We start from the raw sequence: 16375 nt of genomic DNA on the forward strand, positions 1-16375 counted from the left end.
GATGCCTCGATAGGCTTCCGATGAAGTCTCAAAACGATACGGGATGTCGTACTGTTCCTGTACGCTTTCCTGAGCATATAAAAACAATCGCCCTCCAAAGCGCCGTGCGTCTGCGGCCGGGAGACACTAGCGAGGCGAGCGAGCTGGACCATTTATGTGGCGAAGCCGCCGAAAGGGCGCGGCGGCGAAGAGAAAAGGAACGCGGTACTTTTCCCGTTACAGTGACTTTACGCTCTTCGAGCCCTTCGCGCCATCTCGCTAGTGATAGGGAAAACACGCTGTAACACCGATCTCTGAGTACCGCCACCAGCCAATGGTGTATATAAATAGCTCGCCGTTAGCACTGCGAAGAACGTGCTGTCCGTGGCCGAATAGTCTCCCGCTGCGCGCTGCGGAGCGAGGGGTCGTTTTTTCTTTGCCCGCTGTAAGTCTTTATATTTTACAACGTCCTATCCATGACGGAAATACGTCAGTGGAGCCGTGGTGGACTCCGGCATAAAACACATTCATGTTAATAAATAAATAGATAAATAAATGAATAAATGAATGAATGAATAAATAAATAACTAAATAAATAATCAATAAATAAACAGCACTTCTTCGGGCCACTAACAGCAAGCAAGCGAAAACGATGACACTGCCTGACAAGGCAAATCTCCACACTTGCACAGCACTTGTGATCCTGAATCTCGAGTTTGATCAGTGTTTCTTTGCCTATGGCATAACAAAAAGAAAAACCATTCAGCCACTCACGCTGCCGTGCATCAAATTTCTCTCAGGGCGATGACGTTGCTCTTTGACGAAAGAGCAGCATGGGGAACAAGTGATGCTCTAGTTGTGCTTATTTATGATGTGGCACAGTGTCTATGCTGTTTCTCTGACAAAGAGCATCACCACCGCCAATCCTGGTTTTTCATTTCAATTCCTGGGCAACGGCCAACCTGCACCAGCTCGCAGATGAGGCCTTTAGAATTGTAAAATATGACATCTGAACTTCTGCCGAAGAAAACGCTTCAATTGTAAAGCGGAAAATTCAGGCATACTTTCTTAGCAGTTAAGATCTGCACTTGCAACCTACATTTTACCTATCTTTCAGGACTACCATAACCCACCCATCTGAAGCTAACCACGACTTTCAAGGTGCATGTTTACTTTATACTGTACGTAAAGAAACACTAAGGTCACTCTAGCACAAGCGCAACTCCGGTTAACGGTATTATCAGGACAAATACCTTATTTTGACGCTGACTGTGCAACTACGTTGAAAAATATGCAAATATTACTCCAACTGGAATGTGCAAAACGTTTAGCCGCAATAGAAGGGAGACGAGAAAGAAACGAGCCCAGTTTTCATCTACTTTCTTGGTGCTCACGCATCTGATAACGCTCCCATTTGATACCCATTCTAGAAGGCATGAATGATCAGAACAATGTTCGCGCGCTCGCCGACTGCATAGCTTAGGCTTAGTTGAAGGGTGTGCCTTTCTCTCGTAAGGTTCTTAGGCTATGGTTCGATTGTCCCTTTAAGACATACATCTCGTGCATGTGGCCGGCAGCTGTGGACAAATTACAGCCCTTTCACACCTGGTTGCGTGGGTGGCGGGGGAAAGGGCGGCGACCCAGCGGACGCGGACTCTGCAGTGGCGCCTGCCCAGTGCCTTGGATGGTTGCGTATCGGCCGGCATTCCTTGAATATACGAGTTTTCTCCGCGGTAATAAAATTTTCTACAAAATTTACTAGAGGAAAATCTGGCACTGAGATCGCTCAGCCCCTGGAAACGATAGGTAGTACATGTATTTTGCCTAGTTTTCGTGCTTTCGGCTTCGAACGTGCTTTTGGCTTTGTTTTGTGTTGTGTTTTGGCTTTTGTTTCGGATAAATGAATGACTCACTGTGAACCTCGCGAGCAGATTTGGATTAGTCAGCCTAAATTGGTCAAGGTGGTCGAGTGGGACCTCTGAACTTCTGCTGAACTTTGTGAACTTCATTCTGTTAGAAAGCTACTGCAGGCGGCTGCTACACGGAGTCCCCTTGATGCGCCTGAGCAGTTCACGAGGTACTGCACATTGCCATTCGGCGCGGAACCACTAAAACTTTTTCTTTTATTAAGCCTTGTGGTGTCACCAGAAAACTATCACCATATTGCCGTTGCCAGGTTAAGCCACGTTAAGCCAAGGTAAGTATAGCCAAATCTAATGTACGATAGTTGTGCATGGTATTACCTAGTTAAATATATTTAACCCTAAGCGCAATTAATCCAAGTCGAATTCCCAAAGAGCCGATATTGAAGCCAAGCTGAGGAAGATACTAAATACTACTGACCCAGTCGAGCCTAATTGGCTCTTATTAATGGTAATTGAGTCAGCCTAAATAATACTACCAAGAACCAAGCCCGCTCGAGGTGCCCGAGTTTCATGCGGCCTAATTAAGCTAATTGCCTAATTGAGAGTGAGCCATGCCGGGACTAGCAAGGAGATGACCAGCTCCACTGTGACTACTCAGCCTTGCCCCTCTAGTGCAAGCTGACCACTTTTATTTTCTGCGGCCTTCAGCTTGGTTGGTGCGGGTGTGAAGTAGCAGTGCAGCAGAAACACCAGACGACGTCGCTTTCTTTAGTGTGTTTTCAAGCCGGAGTGCAATTGTTGTCGCACTTGCTTTATTTCAACACAGAATAACTGTAGTCACAAGCTACAGATCAAGACACTCGTCGGTAAGAAAGTTAGTTTAAGTGCATACCAAATAAGGAAAGAAAAGAGCAAGGAGGCGTGGATCCGCGAGAATTATTTCCGCGATTAACTCATCACTTCGGCAAGACTCATCAATAGGCTAGATTTCTTGCGATCCTTGGCATTGCACATCCCAACATACGCTCTTTTTCATGCAAGACAGAATATTCATGATTGACATTGGTTACGGCAGCTACCAAACGTGGAAGCAATGTGATTTGAGCTAAAAAACTGCTTAGTAGGACATCTGACTATAACGAAGAACCAAATGAGCACAGTTTTGTTACATGGTATTACACATCCTTTTCTTAAGCGCCTAAAAACAATAAATTTCAATCGACCTCAAGTCATGGCGTATTGTACCTAAAAAAGTATACGCATTTCCTCCTCAGGCCCTTGCGAATTGCTGCTAAATCTAAACCTCAGCACAAAAAGCGACATTGAAACTTCTGGAGAAAGGTTTGCGAGACGCTTACCCTACGAGGCGACCGGCAAGGGACGCGATGTTCTCCTGAACGAACAAAGACGCTACGATTGGGTTCGTCGACTCCAGCACGGCGCAGAAATGGCACTCGAGGCAGGATGTCAACAAACAACACGGGTTTATTAACCCGAGATGCAGCACAGTACGACAGTCACGCGCTTGCAAGCCGTAAGGGGAACTCCGCAAGACCAATCGATGGCGCTTGCCAGAGGCGTTACGACTAACACACAAAGGGCAGCGGTCGAGCACACGAACGAGACGCCGCCTGCTTGAGCAGCGCGTCAACCTCTCGTGCCAGCCTGAGAGCATCTGACGCGGGCAAGCCTGCGCCAGACAGAAGCGAGCTCAAGGGGGAAGGAGGTTGTCACTCGTGGCCAATGAGGACAGGCGCATCGCAGTGACGTAGGCTAGCGGGGTGGCGTGAGCATGTGCGGACGCATGCCCGCGCGCCGGGAAGCCGACACATGGCTCGCCCCAGACAAAGAGGGCTGGCGCTGCCGCCATGGTCGCCATACTGCCGATTAACGGCGGTTCCCGGCGCTCGAGCCGCGCGGGGCCAACACACGCGCTAGCTGGAACAAGGTGCCAAAGGAGAGGGCCTTCTACCACTTCCAGACGTCTGTCTGGGAACCTTAGCGGTAATTCTCCATTCACTATCATGGTATGGAATAAAGTCCAGCTACCTGTTAGCGGGAGAAAAGTTGCTTAAGGTGCGTTTCCGCAGGCTGTACCGATGGTGTGGCTTGGAGTCAGCCTTCTGGTTTTCCTGCGGTTCAGTGACCGCCCCCCCCCCTTCTAAGTCATTGCTGCGGAAAACAAAAGGTTTGAGGTCGGATACGTTAACAGGACCGCCGACTTGCCTCCCTTGGGAGACCGCCAGCTTGAACACCAGAGACGACACTTTGCACTCGGTATGGGCCCAACCACTTGGCCGACAAGTAGGCAGAGATGCCTTTGGCGGCGTCACTCAAGACGTGATTGCGCCTGAGGACGAGATCGCCGACATCGTAGTGCACTTCGCGAAGCGACCGGTCGTATTGGGCCTTCTGTCCAGCTCGCGCTTTTGGTAGCTTTGAACGCGCCAGGTCGAGGGCTGCGTCCATCCGTGAGCGCCGTTCTGCCGCGTAGCCAGACGGGCCGGCTTTCGCGGCGGACGCCCCGCTGTCGCCCCGTAAAACGCGGTCTATGGGGTTAGGCAGCTCTCATCCGAAGTTGAGAAATGCGGGCGTGTACCCCGTCGAACGGTTCACCGTGGACCGCAAGGACAAGCCTATCTCATTTAGACAGGCATCCTAATCTCTGTGTTGCTGCGCAAAGGCTGCCAGCAAGGGCTTGAGGTTCCGGTTTATCCGCTCAGTCGGGTTGGCCTGTGGGTGATACGTGGTTGTTTTGCGGTGCTTAATGCCAAAGGCAGCACACGCATCCACAAACACCTTCGCCGTGAAGCAGGATGGAATTTCCGTGATCAGCTACGCCGCAAAGCCAAAACGGGTAAAGACCTCGGTCAACTTGTCCCGATTGCGCGTGCCGATAGCTTCCGAAGGGAAGACAGCTCTACCCACTTCGTGAAGTGATCTGTGATAGCCAGGAGAAAAACATGGCCTCTCCGGCTTCTTGGGAAAGGTCCCATAACGTCACAGGCCGCAACTTGCCACGGTTGTTGGCTGTCGATCGGCTGCATGAGCCCGGGAGGCTTGCCCCCACGAGGCTTCACGCATTCGCACACGCGGAATGAGCGGGCGTAGTGAAGGGCATCACGCTTCATGCCAGGCCAGGTAGCAGAACAGCATAACTTTTCAAAAGTCTTAAGGCCACTCGCATCTCCGGCCAACCGCGAGTCGTGGAAATAGCCGAGGGTGGCTTTTCTTATACTGCGGGGTATCAGCACCTTGAAAGACTCCTGGGGAGCTTCTTCAGATGGGACATAGCGCAGGAGAACGCCATCAGCATCAAGCAGATACGAGTCCAACGCGCCCGCAGCAATACCAGTCTGCGTCCGGCACTCAGCGCCGACAGCAATGCCAGCTGTCAGTTTGCGCCCGGCGCCTTGACCGCCACGCTCCGCTTGGGAGCTCAGCTCTTTGAGCCCGTCAGCAAATTAGTGACAAAACGGATCGTCCTGCTGTGCCTTGAGTAGGTCCTCTCTGCTGAAGACGATACCGGCGGACGTGACAGGGTCTACCAGGTATGCGTCCTCACCCGAGGCGGTCGACTCGAAAGCCACCGCGCCGTCGGCGTTCGCGCCTTTCGACCCATTGGAGACAGGGGCCCCTGAGTCTACTTGGTGCGACTGCTCGTGGGAGTGGCGGACACAAGTGTCAGACGCCAAAACGGGGGCACGCGTCAAGGCGTCCGCCACGACGTTCGAGCTCCCTTTCCGGTGGCGCACAACAAAGTTGTACCGCTGCAAGGTGAACGCCCAGCGCGCGAGGCGGCCGGAGGGCTCGCGCAAACGCCTAATCCAGGTGAGTGCCATGTGGTCCATCTGCACCACGAATGGCACACCGTCGACGTAGCAGTGGAACTTCCGGAGAGCAAAGACTATAGCGAGACATTCCCGTTCAGTCACGCTGTAGTTGCGTTCGGCGGCGTTAAGTGACCGGCTCGCAAAGGCGACTGGCCGGAGGACGCCGCCGTGCTCCTGAAGCAGTACCGCCCCGACCTATGTCGCTCGCGTCCGCTTGTACAACGAATTCCCTGTTGAGGTCGGGCAGCTTCAGATCGGCTGTGGCCACTAGAGCTTCAGCTAGAGCCTTGAAGGCTCGCTCTTGCTCTGGCCCCCAGCTCCAGCGTACCGACTTTTTGAATAGTGCGGTCAAGGGCGCTTGGAGGTCCGCGCAGTTTGGGGTGAACTGTCGGTAGTAGTTCATCATGCCCAAAAAGCGCCTCAGGCCCTGAATGTTCGCCGGCGTTGGGTACTCCACAATGGCACGTACCTTCTCCTCGCACGGCATAACGCGACCGCTCTCGATGCTGAAGCCCAATAGCGAAATGCGTGTCTTAGCTATTTGAGCTTTCTTCGGGTTCAAGGTCAACCCGGCGGCACGCAACCTCTCGAGGACATCCTCCAAGTGGCGGAGGTGCTCCTCGAACGCTCGAGAGAAGATGACGATGTCATCCAGGTACGCCATGGCGAATTGCCATTTAGCGTCCCCGAGGATGCGGTCAATCAGTCTTTGGAACGTAGCTGCAGCTCCAGAACAGCCAAACGGCATGCGGGTAAACTCGCACAGACCTCTGTGAGAGGTGAGCGCAGTTTTCTCCGCGTCAGCCGGCACCATCTGAACCAGGAGGTAACCGCGGCTAGCATCCAAGGTGCTGAAGTAGCAGGCACTACCTAGAGCAGCCACGATCGAGTCAACGTTAGGCATAGGATAGGCATCCTTCCTCCTGACCTCGTTCAGCCGGCGGTAGACCACACACAGCCGATAGGAGCCGTCTCTGTTGGGGACCATTACCACCGGTGAACCCTAGGGACTGTTTGAGCGTTGGACAACTCCTGTCTCAATCAGCTCATCCAATGCCTGGTGAATTGTTTTCCTCTTGGCCACACTGGCGGGGCGAGGATTGCATTTCCACGGTTGTGCGTCGCCTGTGTCAATCCGATGCCTCACAAGAGAGGTGCAACCCGGACGTTCAGTGAACATGTCACTGAAACGAGTCAGCAGCGACGAATGGCGTGCCTTCTCATGTGTCGACAAGCTGTCCGGCAAAGGCGGCAGCGAGCAATCCGAGCTGCTGCTTACCGGGGTGTTCACCGGCGTAGCCGAGACCTCGTCCACCACGGTAGCGCTATGCTCGAGAGAAAGCGGTAGGCACGGATCGTTTTCCGCCGCGCCGGCCGAAGGGCCAGTCTCTGCGTCGGAGTGAGAGAGATGGGGCGACGCGGGGCACGCTTTGTCTCCTCTTCTCATGCTCTCGTGGCGTCCGGCGACTTACGGGCAGCCGAGAGCAAGGGAGGTGTACCGAATCGCCGTAGGGCGCCGTAAGGGGCGTTCCTGTAGCCTCCGCTCGCGACGTCTATCACGATACCCGTGCGCGCGAGGAAGTCGCGACCAAGAATCAGGGGCACGTAAAGACCCGGGAGATGCACGAACGGCTGTCGGCGCGGGCGATTCTCCCAGCGCACAACCAACCGCGCAGCGCCGCACGAGATGGCGGTACCGCTGGCGAGATGGAAGTGTCGCAAGCTCAAATGCGGACAGAGCGGTCGCGCAAATGAGCCATGACCTCTTCGCCGAACAGCGAGATCGAAGCCCCGCTATCCAGCAACGCCGCAAACTCTCGACCAGCGATTATAAGGGCGATGAGCGGTGGTGGCGTGGCTGGAATGTCATGTCCAGCGCGACACGCCATCGGTGCCAGAGGTTGGGTTACACCCCCTATGCTCTCGTACTGCTGTAGCCGCCGGCGAGGGGGAGCTCACCGACGGCTCACCCCGTTTCCTGACAGGCGAGCAGGCCCTTGCGCAGGTGGGGCGCGTTGCATGATCGCGCGGTGTGACCACGCTCATGACAACGGTAGCAGACGATGCCTTTTCCCCCATCAATGAGGGATTTTGGCGACCCATGAGAGCTAGGAGGCCTCCGTTCGCTAGCCGCAAGGGGGGCTCCGCGATCGGATCTCACGTCGTGCATTGGGGCACGGGGGTTCCGTTCTCGTTCGCCCTGCAGTGCAAAGGGGCACTACCGGGTGTACGAGTACGGGTCGAGAGCGCGGTCCGAAACGTCTGGCGCGTCACGTTGCTCTCTCACGGTCGAGGCCACCTCGTGTGCAGGGGGTTACAAGTGACGAGTCACCATCAGCACACGCACAACGAGGCTCGAGAGCAGCGGACGGCGGTGGCGGCGGGCGGTAGGCTCTTGCCGCCAGTATGTCGCCCTGAATACGCTTCGCATCGGAGGCCAGCTCGTTCAGGTTACGATAACGGGCGCTCTGAAGGTAAGCGGCGAAGGTTGGATGAGCCTCGCGAATGGCTCGCTCTACCTTCTCAGCGTCTGACGCCGTAGAGTCGGCAAGGAGGTAGAGCTCCTGCAAAGCCCGGACGTACTCGAGGAGAGATTCGTCGGGATGCTGTGTTCGAAGCTCTAGCTCGCGACGCATGCGGCGCTTGTAGTCGGGAGGAAGGAATTCCCTACGGAAGAGCGCCCCAAACTCCTCCATCGAACGAGCTTGGTGGCCGACAAGTCGGTACCACCGCGCCGATTGGGCTGTCGGCGATACAGGCAATACACTACCGAGCATAGCGCTGTCGTTCGGCCCCATCGCCCGCTGATAGCGGAGCAGCGCCTTGAGGTACTCTGTGGCACTCATGCGGTCCGAATAACCGCTGTACTCCGGCAGAGGTAGCCTAAGGCTACTCGGTGCGCTTGGCTGAGAGGACTCGTGGTCTCCCTTTAAAGCACAAGGCTGCGAGCGCGCCGCTTCCAATAGGACGTTTAGGAGCTGCGCCGCAGTTGCGTGCAGCGGCGATTGCTCCGACGCAGGCGCGGCCGTAACAGGGTCGCGCGCCTGTTCTCCGGCAGGCACGTCAGACCGAAAAGGGCCAGTAAACGGCATGAAGGAGTGTAGGGTTGTCTCCGCTCCGGCGGGCGCATGAGGCCTCACACGATAGGCAAGCGGATCGACCGAGTAGCACGGTGGCTCACGTCTGTCGAAAGTGCCGCCTACGTGAGTCTGAGGCATGCAAGCGTCGGGAAACACGGCGACGTTGTCGGCCAAGCGAGCGGGCTCGCGCACGACATTGTCAACCCTTTGCGCTCCTGACCAAGGTGGGTCAGTGAGAGCGTGCATGCCGACACCTAAGTGGCTTAGGTAGGAAGGCTCGGGTGCGGCGGTTTGGGCCGTCAACTGCGCTGCTGATAAGGAAAGGCCAGCGAGCGGACACGACGCATAGGAGGGCCTCGTAAGCGCGTACTCCGCGTGCGTCTCGAACAGCTGATAAAGCCCACAAATGGCTTGGCTAGGACTGTAGTCACCATTCGAGCGGTTAGCATCACCATAGGGGGCCCTAAAGAAGGGATCTCTCCCGGTGACCGAAAGCAGAGGGCCGCCGAGGCGACCGTAACTCGTGCTGTCGGGTTCGTCCACATCGAATGAGATCAAGTCCGTCGCCACGGGATCAAGCAGGAACGAGCCCCTCGAGGGGGACTGCTCTGATGCCATGCCGAAACCAAGTTCGGCGCCAGTTGTGTGGAGATAGGTTTGCGAGACGGTTATCCTACGAGGCGACCGGCAAGGGACGCGACGTTCTCCACTGCCGCAACGAACAAAGACGCTACGGCCGGGTCGTCGACTCCAGCACGGCGCATAAAAGGCACTCGAGGCAGGATGTCCACAAACAACACGGGTTTATTAACCCAAGATGCAGCACAGTACGACAGTCACGGACGTGCAGGCCGTAAGGGGAACTCCGCAAGACCGATCGATTGCGCTTGCCAGAGGCGTTACGACTAACACACAAAGGGCAGCGGTCGAGCACACGAACGAGACGCCGCCTGCTTGAGCAGGGCGTCAACCTCTCGTGCCAGTCTGAGAGCATCTGACGCGGGCAAGCCTGCGCCAGATAGAAGCGAGCTCAAGGGGGAAAGGGGGTTGTCACTCGTGGCCAATGAGGACAGGCGCATCGCAGTGACGTAACCTTGCGGGGTGGCGTGAACATGTCGAGACATGTGCGGGCGCATGCCCGCGCGCCGGGAAGCCGACACATGGCTCGCACCAGACAAAGAGGCCTGGCGCTGCCCCCGTGGTCGCCATACTGCCAATTAACGGCGGTTCCCGGCTCTCGAGCCGCGCAGGGCCAAGACACTTCCTAGCTGGGGAACGAGGTGCCAAAGGGGAGGGCGCGCTCGATTCGCAGAAGCTGTTGCAACATTATTCGAAATTTCTGAGTGATCGTGTCTTTTTTAAACGTGTTGATGCAAAAGGTATTTGTGCAAGTCGTATTAATTACAGTGTTTTATGTGTACTACAATTATCATCAGTTTTAAAAGTAAAAAACATGGCTGATCCCTTTGTCATACGAATCGGTATAAGATGAAAGTGAAACATGTCTTCACAGATGTAGTTGAGCATTTGTTGTGCATTCTTTCGCCCCAAGCGCGAAGGAATGAATGCTACAGCATCAAATTGTAATGTTACGCGAAGAACGGCAAGCCGCTCGAAACTTCCAATGCGCTGCTCAAGCAGAAAGGACGCGCGGAACGAACATACACAGGATGAGCGCGAACTGTCACAGTTGTAACGAAACGTTAAAAGACACCATATCTAAAATTGAATTTTTAGACATCACACGTAAAGCGTCACCTGTTAGTTTGAATTTGTTTAGTACGTAGTAGGTCATACTGTAATAGCTGTGAACCATAGTTTGTATGTGGTCGTGGAATGTGCCAGTGAACAGCGTGTCTTCTTGAACGCGCCAATGGATTTAAAGATAAGTTTTTTTTATGTACAGGGTCGACCACAGCTAAGCTGAATACCTCATTAGTATTCAAACCGGTAAAACTAGAACGTTTCTTATACTTCACGAGTGAAATGCCCGTTATAGAACGTCTAATCATGGTGTCGACAAACACAGTAATGATTTTCCGAATTATGTATTAAACAACAGCTTAAACGTGGACGACTCCGTACGTATGCGGCGGCTGTCACGGATTAGTTCTGATCGAAATGTTGTTAAGAGGCAAGTTTGACACAAAAGTTCAATTATTAAAATTTTAAATTTTGCAAAAGATTTAGACATATGTGCATCTTTTGGAACGGAATGCAATTTTCCGTCTTGCGTGGAACCTGAACTGGAACGTATTGCGTTTCTTTTGCGCTATGATTTGGTTAATGATTTCTCAGTCCTGGTACAGTTTCTGCTGTTCTCGTAAATGCGTTTTAACGCGATAGCGTTAGAGAGCTCGTGTCGCAGAAATTCCGGTGTCGGTGTCGGTACCGTTGGTTGTGAGCGAAAAATCGTCCGTGAGCGAAAAATCGAGAAAGAAGCAAATAAAATAAAGAATAAAATCTTCGGTCTCATTGAGGATCGAACCCGGGCCGTTCGCGTGGCAAGCAGGTGTCCTACCACAAAGCCACGATGTTACTTGCAGCTGCTTCAGAAAAAAACACTACATAAATGTCATGTAGTGAAGGAGTCTGTCTAACGCATTTTGTTCGGCAGGAGTCACGACAAAAACGAGCCCACTCGGGTTTTTCGAACTACGTCGAAAAAGGCCGAGATAGTGCAGACATCGCCGCTAAAAACACACACGAACAGCTCTAAAAATGGACAACTATGTCCATCTAGCGGAAAACATATCAAGCCCACGCTGCCTTTCTAGAGGAGGCGTTGATCAAGCAAACAGCAAACGCTACAGGGATCCTTCATGTGTGCGCGCTAAAGCCCCTTGATGTTGGAAAGTAGCGACGCTCTTATCCACGCCGGCTCATCCTCGCCGCGCCGTCAACCTCCTCTTTTTTCACCCTCTCTTTCGCGGAGCCGGCGCATCCGCAACGCTGAATGGCTGCGACGCGCGATAGCTCCCAGTCAGGTGACCCTGACGTCACGAGAAGCGAGCGCAAGCAAACTTCGCGCGCTTTCAGCTGCTCACGCCCGCCATGAATCCTCCAGGCGTCAACACTCCAGGCGTGTGTGTACGGGTGTGTGCAAGTGTATGCGTGTTTGTATGTGCGCATGTGTGCGCGTGCGTTTGTATGTGCGTGTGCGCGCGTGTTAACGTGTGAGTGCATGTGCGTGCGTTTGTGTATTCGAGGTGTTTGTGCGTGTACGCACGTATGTGTACGCGTGCGCCTGCGCGTGCGTGTCTGTATACTCTGTATCACTTGTGCATGCGCGTGCGTTTCTGTATCGCTGTGTATGTGCGTGTGTGTCTGTATCGCGTGTGCATGTATGTGCGTGCGTGTCTGCATTGCGTTTGTATGTATGTGCGTGCGTGTCTGTATCGCGTGTGTATGTATGTATGTGCGTGCGTGTCTGTATCGCGTGTGTATGTATGTATGAACGTGCGTGTCTGTATGGCGTGTGTATGTATGTACGAGCGTGCGTGTCTGTATCGCGTGTGTATGTATGTATGAGCATGCGTGTCTGTATCGCGTGTGTATATCTGCGTGCGTGTCTGTATCGCGTGTGTATGTATGTATGTGCGTGCGTGTCTGTATCGCGTGTGTATGTATGTATGAGCGTGCGTGTCTGTATCGCGTGTGTATGTAGGTATGAGCGTGCGTGCCTGTTTCGCGTGTGTATGTAGGTATGAGCGTGCGTGCCTGTATCGCGTGTGTATGTATGTATGTGCGTGCGTGTCTGTATCGCGTGTGTATGTATGTATGTGCGTGCGTGTCTGTATCACGTGTGTATGTATGTGCGTGCGCGTATATATCGCGTGTGTATATATGTATGAGCGTTCGTGTCTGTATCGCGTGTGTATGTATGTATGAGCGTGCATGTCTGTATCGCGTGTGTATGTATGTATGAGCGTGCGTGTCTGTATCGCGTGTGTATGTATGTATGTGCGTGCGTGTCTGTATCGCGTCTATATGCGCGTGTATATGTATGTATGTGCGTGCGTGTCTATATCACGTGTGTATGCGCATGTGTATGCAAGTGCGTGCGTGTCTGTTCGCATGTCCACGCACGTGTGTCTATAACACGTGTGTACGCGCGTGTGTATGTATGTGCGTATCTATATTGCATGTGTATGAGCGTGCCTGCCTGTATCCCGTGCGTATGATCGTGTGTATCGTGTGTCACTTTGTCTGTATCGCGTGTGTATGCATGTCCGTGTGTGTACATATGTGCGTGTCTTTATCACGTGTGTATAGGCGTGTGTGTGTGCCTGCGTGCATGCATCGTGTGCGTGCGTGCGTGTCTGACAGCGGAATTGACACATAAAGGCTTCGGGCTCACTCATTTGGCCCAATTTAAGTAAACCACCACATTCCTTCTTCGGTGCCTTCTTTTAGCTCATCAAGACCACAATTATGAAAAAAATTCTCGCCTACACTTTATGCTGGTTACATTATATGCGTTAATACACCGTGTTAAGGACAGCCCAGGCGGCGACGGGAATGTAAACCGCTCAGCCGCCAGTTGATATACTCATTTTTTTTTCGAAGCGCTTATTTGTATATACCGCGAAGCGTCTTTAAAAATATATTTGTCACTTTGTTCTATCGGAAGCCCACTTCGGTTCTCATATGACGCTTCAAGGGGCCGATTAAACAAGCGCGCGCAGCGATTTCAATGCGGCTGCGGCGAGCCAGTGGAGGGTTCAGCGTGCAGTGCGCAGCGCGCCGGCCAGGAAGGGGAGAAATCCGAGGAGAATTGAGGAGGAAAACGCGCGCGCGGAGGAGAGTGTCGCTACTTTGTAGATCAAGGTAGAGGTGTGCACGGGCTCCGGGTAGCCCGGAAGCCCGAGCCCGACCCGGCCCGCGGGCCGGGCTCGGGCGGGCCGACGTATTTTCACCTCGGTCCCGGGCCGGGCTCGGGCTACTTGGAGTTTTATCGGGCCGGGCTCGGGCCCGGCGCAAAGCCCGACTCAAGCCCGAAATATAGAGAATGAGCGGGAATTGTTTGCAGCACGCACGCAGAGCCTTTTCCGCGACCGCCCTTTACCGTTTTTCCTTTCCATTCGCTACAATTAACAAAAGGGGAGCAGGTACAGCACTGCCTCTGTTGCACTCCGACAAATAGAGAAGTAACGCTAACTGAGCTAGCATGGCGCCACGCGACTGTTCGCGTTAGATTTAAGGCCAAATCCCATATGAGTAAAAACGCACGCGACAGCGACGAGCGACCCGACGTAGATCGCATTCGTGCAAGCTGACGCTTGCATGGGCATACCCCATACACGTGACGGCTTAGGCGAGCGAACTCCATTGTTGCTGGCATGAGGCGGTCTACTTGTATAGCAAAAGTACCGCGAACGATCTCTATTAGAGACTGTTCGTCGTGTGTCGTTTGATCATATTTGATATGTTCAATAAAATGCCAAATTGCCGGAAAACGATGTTTCGTTTTTGCAGCAAACCTTCAGAAAGCCGGGCCGGGCCGGGCCTGGGATTGCGTTTTCGTACGTCGGGCCGGGCCGGGCGGGCTCGCAGCCCTTTGCCGTCGGGCTCGGGCGGGCCTTCGACAAAGACAGCGGGCCCGGGCCGGGCTCGGGCTCGGAAATACGGCCCGTGCACAGCTCTAGATCAAGCGGCTTTAGTGCGCGCCCCCATGTTCTGCCATCTGTGAGGCATTGTAAGAAATATGTCTCGACTCTTTATGGCCTCCGAGACGGTGAGCGCGCGGCGTGCATCTTGGAGGCCATGCGATTCTTGTTTTAGATCGAAAACCTCTACCATTTGCGCGCGCGCGCACATGTGTATCTGCCGTGCGTGTGTGTATAACAATACAGATTAATAAGTATGCACTTAGTGGATGAAGTGCGCACTAGGGGCCGGATTTCGCTATCGCGTTCAACTCTTAAAGGTGAAGATTAAGGGTCCTTCATTTTTTTTTCTTAGGATTTCCACAATTTTACAAAATTTATTCTATTAGTTACTGGCTTGATGCTCCCATGTCACGTGCTCGTAAAACACAGCTTTGCAAACGTTGAGAATACTACTTTAACAATATTTAAGTATAATGACTCAAGCATACACTCTAGGCTAATTTACCTGAAAGTGGAGTAACGGAGCCCAATGGTCCACGGGACTGGGAGTCCCGTGGACCTAGCTGAAGGGTGTCTTGTAGCAGAAATATGCAAGCATAGTTATCATTTTATTTGTTCTCTTGCATTCCACGATACACTCCACCATCTTGATGCTCTGCAGGTTCTAACAGTGCATTGGAGCCACAACAGCCAGCATTGGTATGTGTATCAGGACGCCACACCAAGGTATATATTTTTGCTGTTCGGATGTCTTCCTTGCACAGACTTGCATGTCACCAACTAATTCAGTATTCAAATCTCATCTGCTTTTGTTACTGAAGTACTTGAGGTTTCACTTAATAATTATGTGGGGAACTGAAGAAGGCACATTTTGCTTGCCATGTGAGCTGCTTCTGGGGTTTTAACTCAACAAAAAACAATGCAGCATAATTTTTCTTTTTAGATCAACCACAGGACTGCACGAACGTTCTGAGCTCTGCTGGTAAGTTGACTGTCGCACGATATTCGCACTGTTTTAACTATTTTCATCGCTGCTCTGAGACTTCCACTAACGCATCCTAACAACCATGATTATAATCAGACACACCCAAACTGAAATCATCGACATGCTGTCAACCCTGATGATCACAAGTGAAAAGCCAGCGGAAAGCTTCACGCCAGACGTTTTGGCTGAGCCACTGCAATCCATTGAAGCTGTCAAGGCATTTGACGCCAGTCTCACTGATGAGAAACGTGAAGCCTTGGTGAGTGATCAGCATTATAATTGCAATAAAGGTTTTGATGTTTAAGCTCTCTTATTACTTTTGTCTTTTATTTGAGCATTCATCATTTTAAATGATATCATTTTAGCAGTTTGACAACGTGTTTTAACACAAGCAATGCAATAAGACCCCACTACTAAATCCAGTTCTCAATTCTAGATTGTCGAATTGACTACCTTTGGTGCAAGAACATTAGATGTCACCGTGAAGACAATGTTGAATCATTTAATGAACGATGCTGCTGTAATGCAGTTCAGTATGCATGGCGGCAAAGGCAAGGAGCGCTTCAGAGACATCCAACTGTGGAAGGTGCTTTTTGGTTAGTATATTTTGCAGTGCAATTACGCATGTCTTTGTTGTAATGAAACTTTTCAAGTGTTTCTGTTTATTCCAGAAGCCGTGAGGCGGACAAAATGCCTGAAGGACGCAATATGGAGTGAAGTGGAGTTCCAAATAAAAGAGTGGCTGCGTCGTGCTAAAGAGCGGTACATGGCGAAGAAAACCTAAACCGTTAAAACCTTCTGTAGTCTTAATTGTGTATCTGGTTGTGCTAAAAGTATTGTCACCTTTAATTAGAAGGATTTTTTCTTTTACTAGATTTGGCTGGTTCTTCAGAAGACAACATGCACTATGGATTAACAATGCATGCATAAGGTTGGAAACAGGGTATCGGAACGAAATGTTTCTCGTTTCTGTTTTAGTTTCGTTCCACCGCAACAAGTTCCGTTCCGTTTCTGTTCCGGA

General features: G+C 52.3%; 1 pseudogene; it reads left to right on the forward strand.

Moving 5' to 3' along the window:
- LOC125757791 (uncharacterized) overlaps positions 1-16138 on the forward strand; it is a 45270-nt pseudogene extending 29132 nt beyond the window's left edge.
- Positions 16139-16375: the final 237 nt, after the last annotated feature.

Source organism: Rhipicephalus sanguineus, chromosome 3, assembly GCF_013339695.2.
Source record: "Rhipicephalus sanguineus isolate Rsan-2018 chromosome 3, BIME_Rsan_1.4, whole genome shotgun sequence".
Lineage (NCBI taxonomy): Eukaryota > Metazoa > Arthropoda > Arachnida > Ixodida > Ixodidae > Rhipicephalus > Rhipicephalus sanguineus.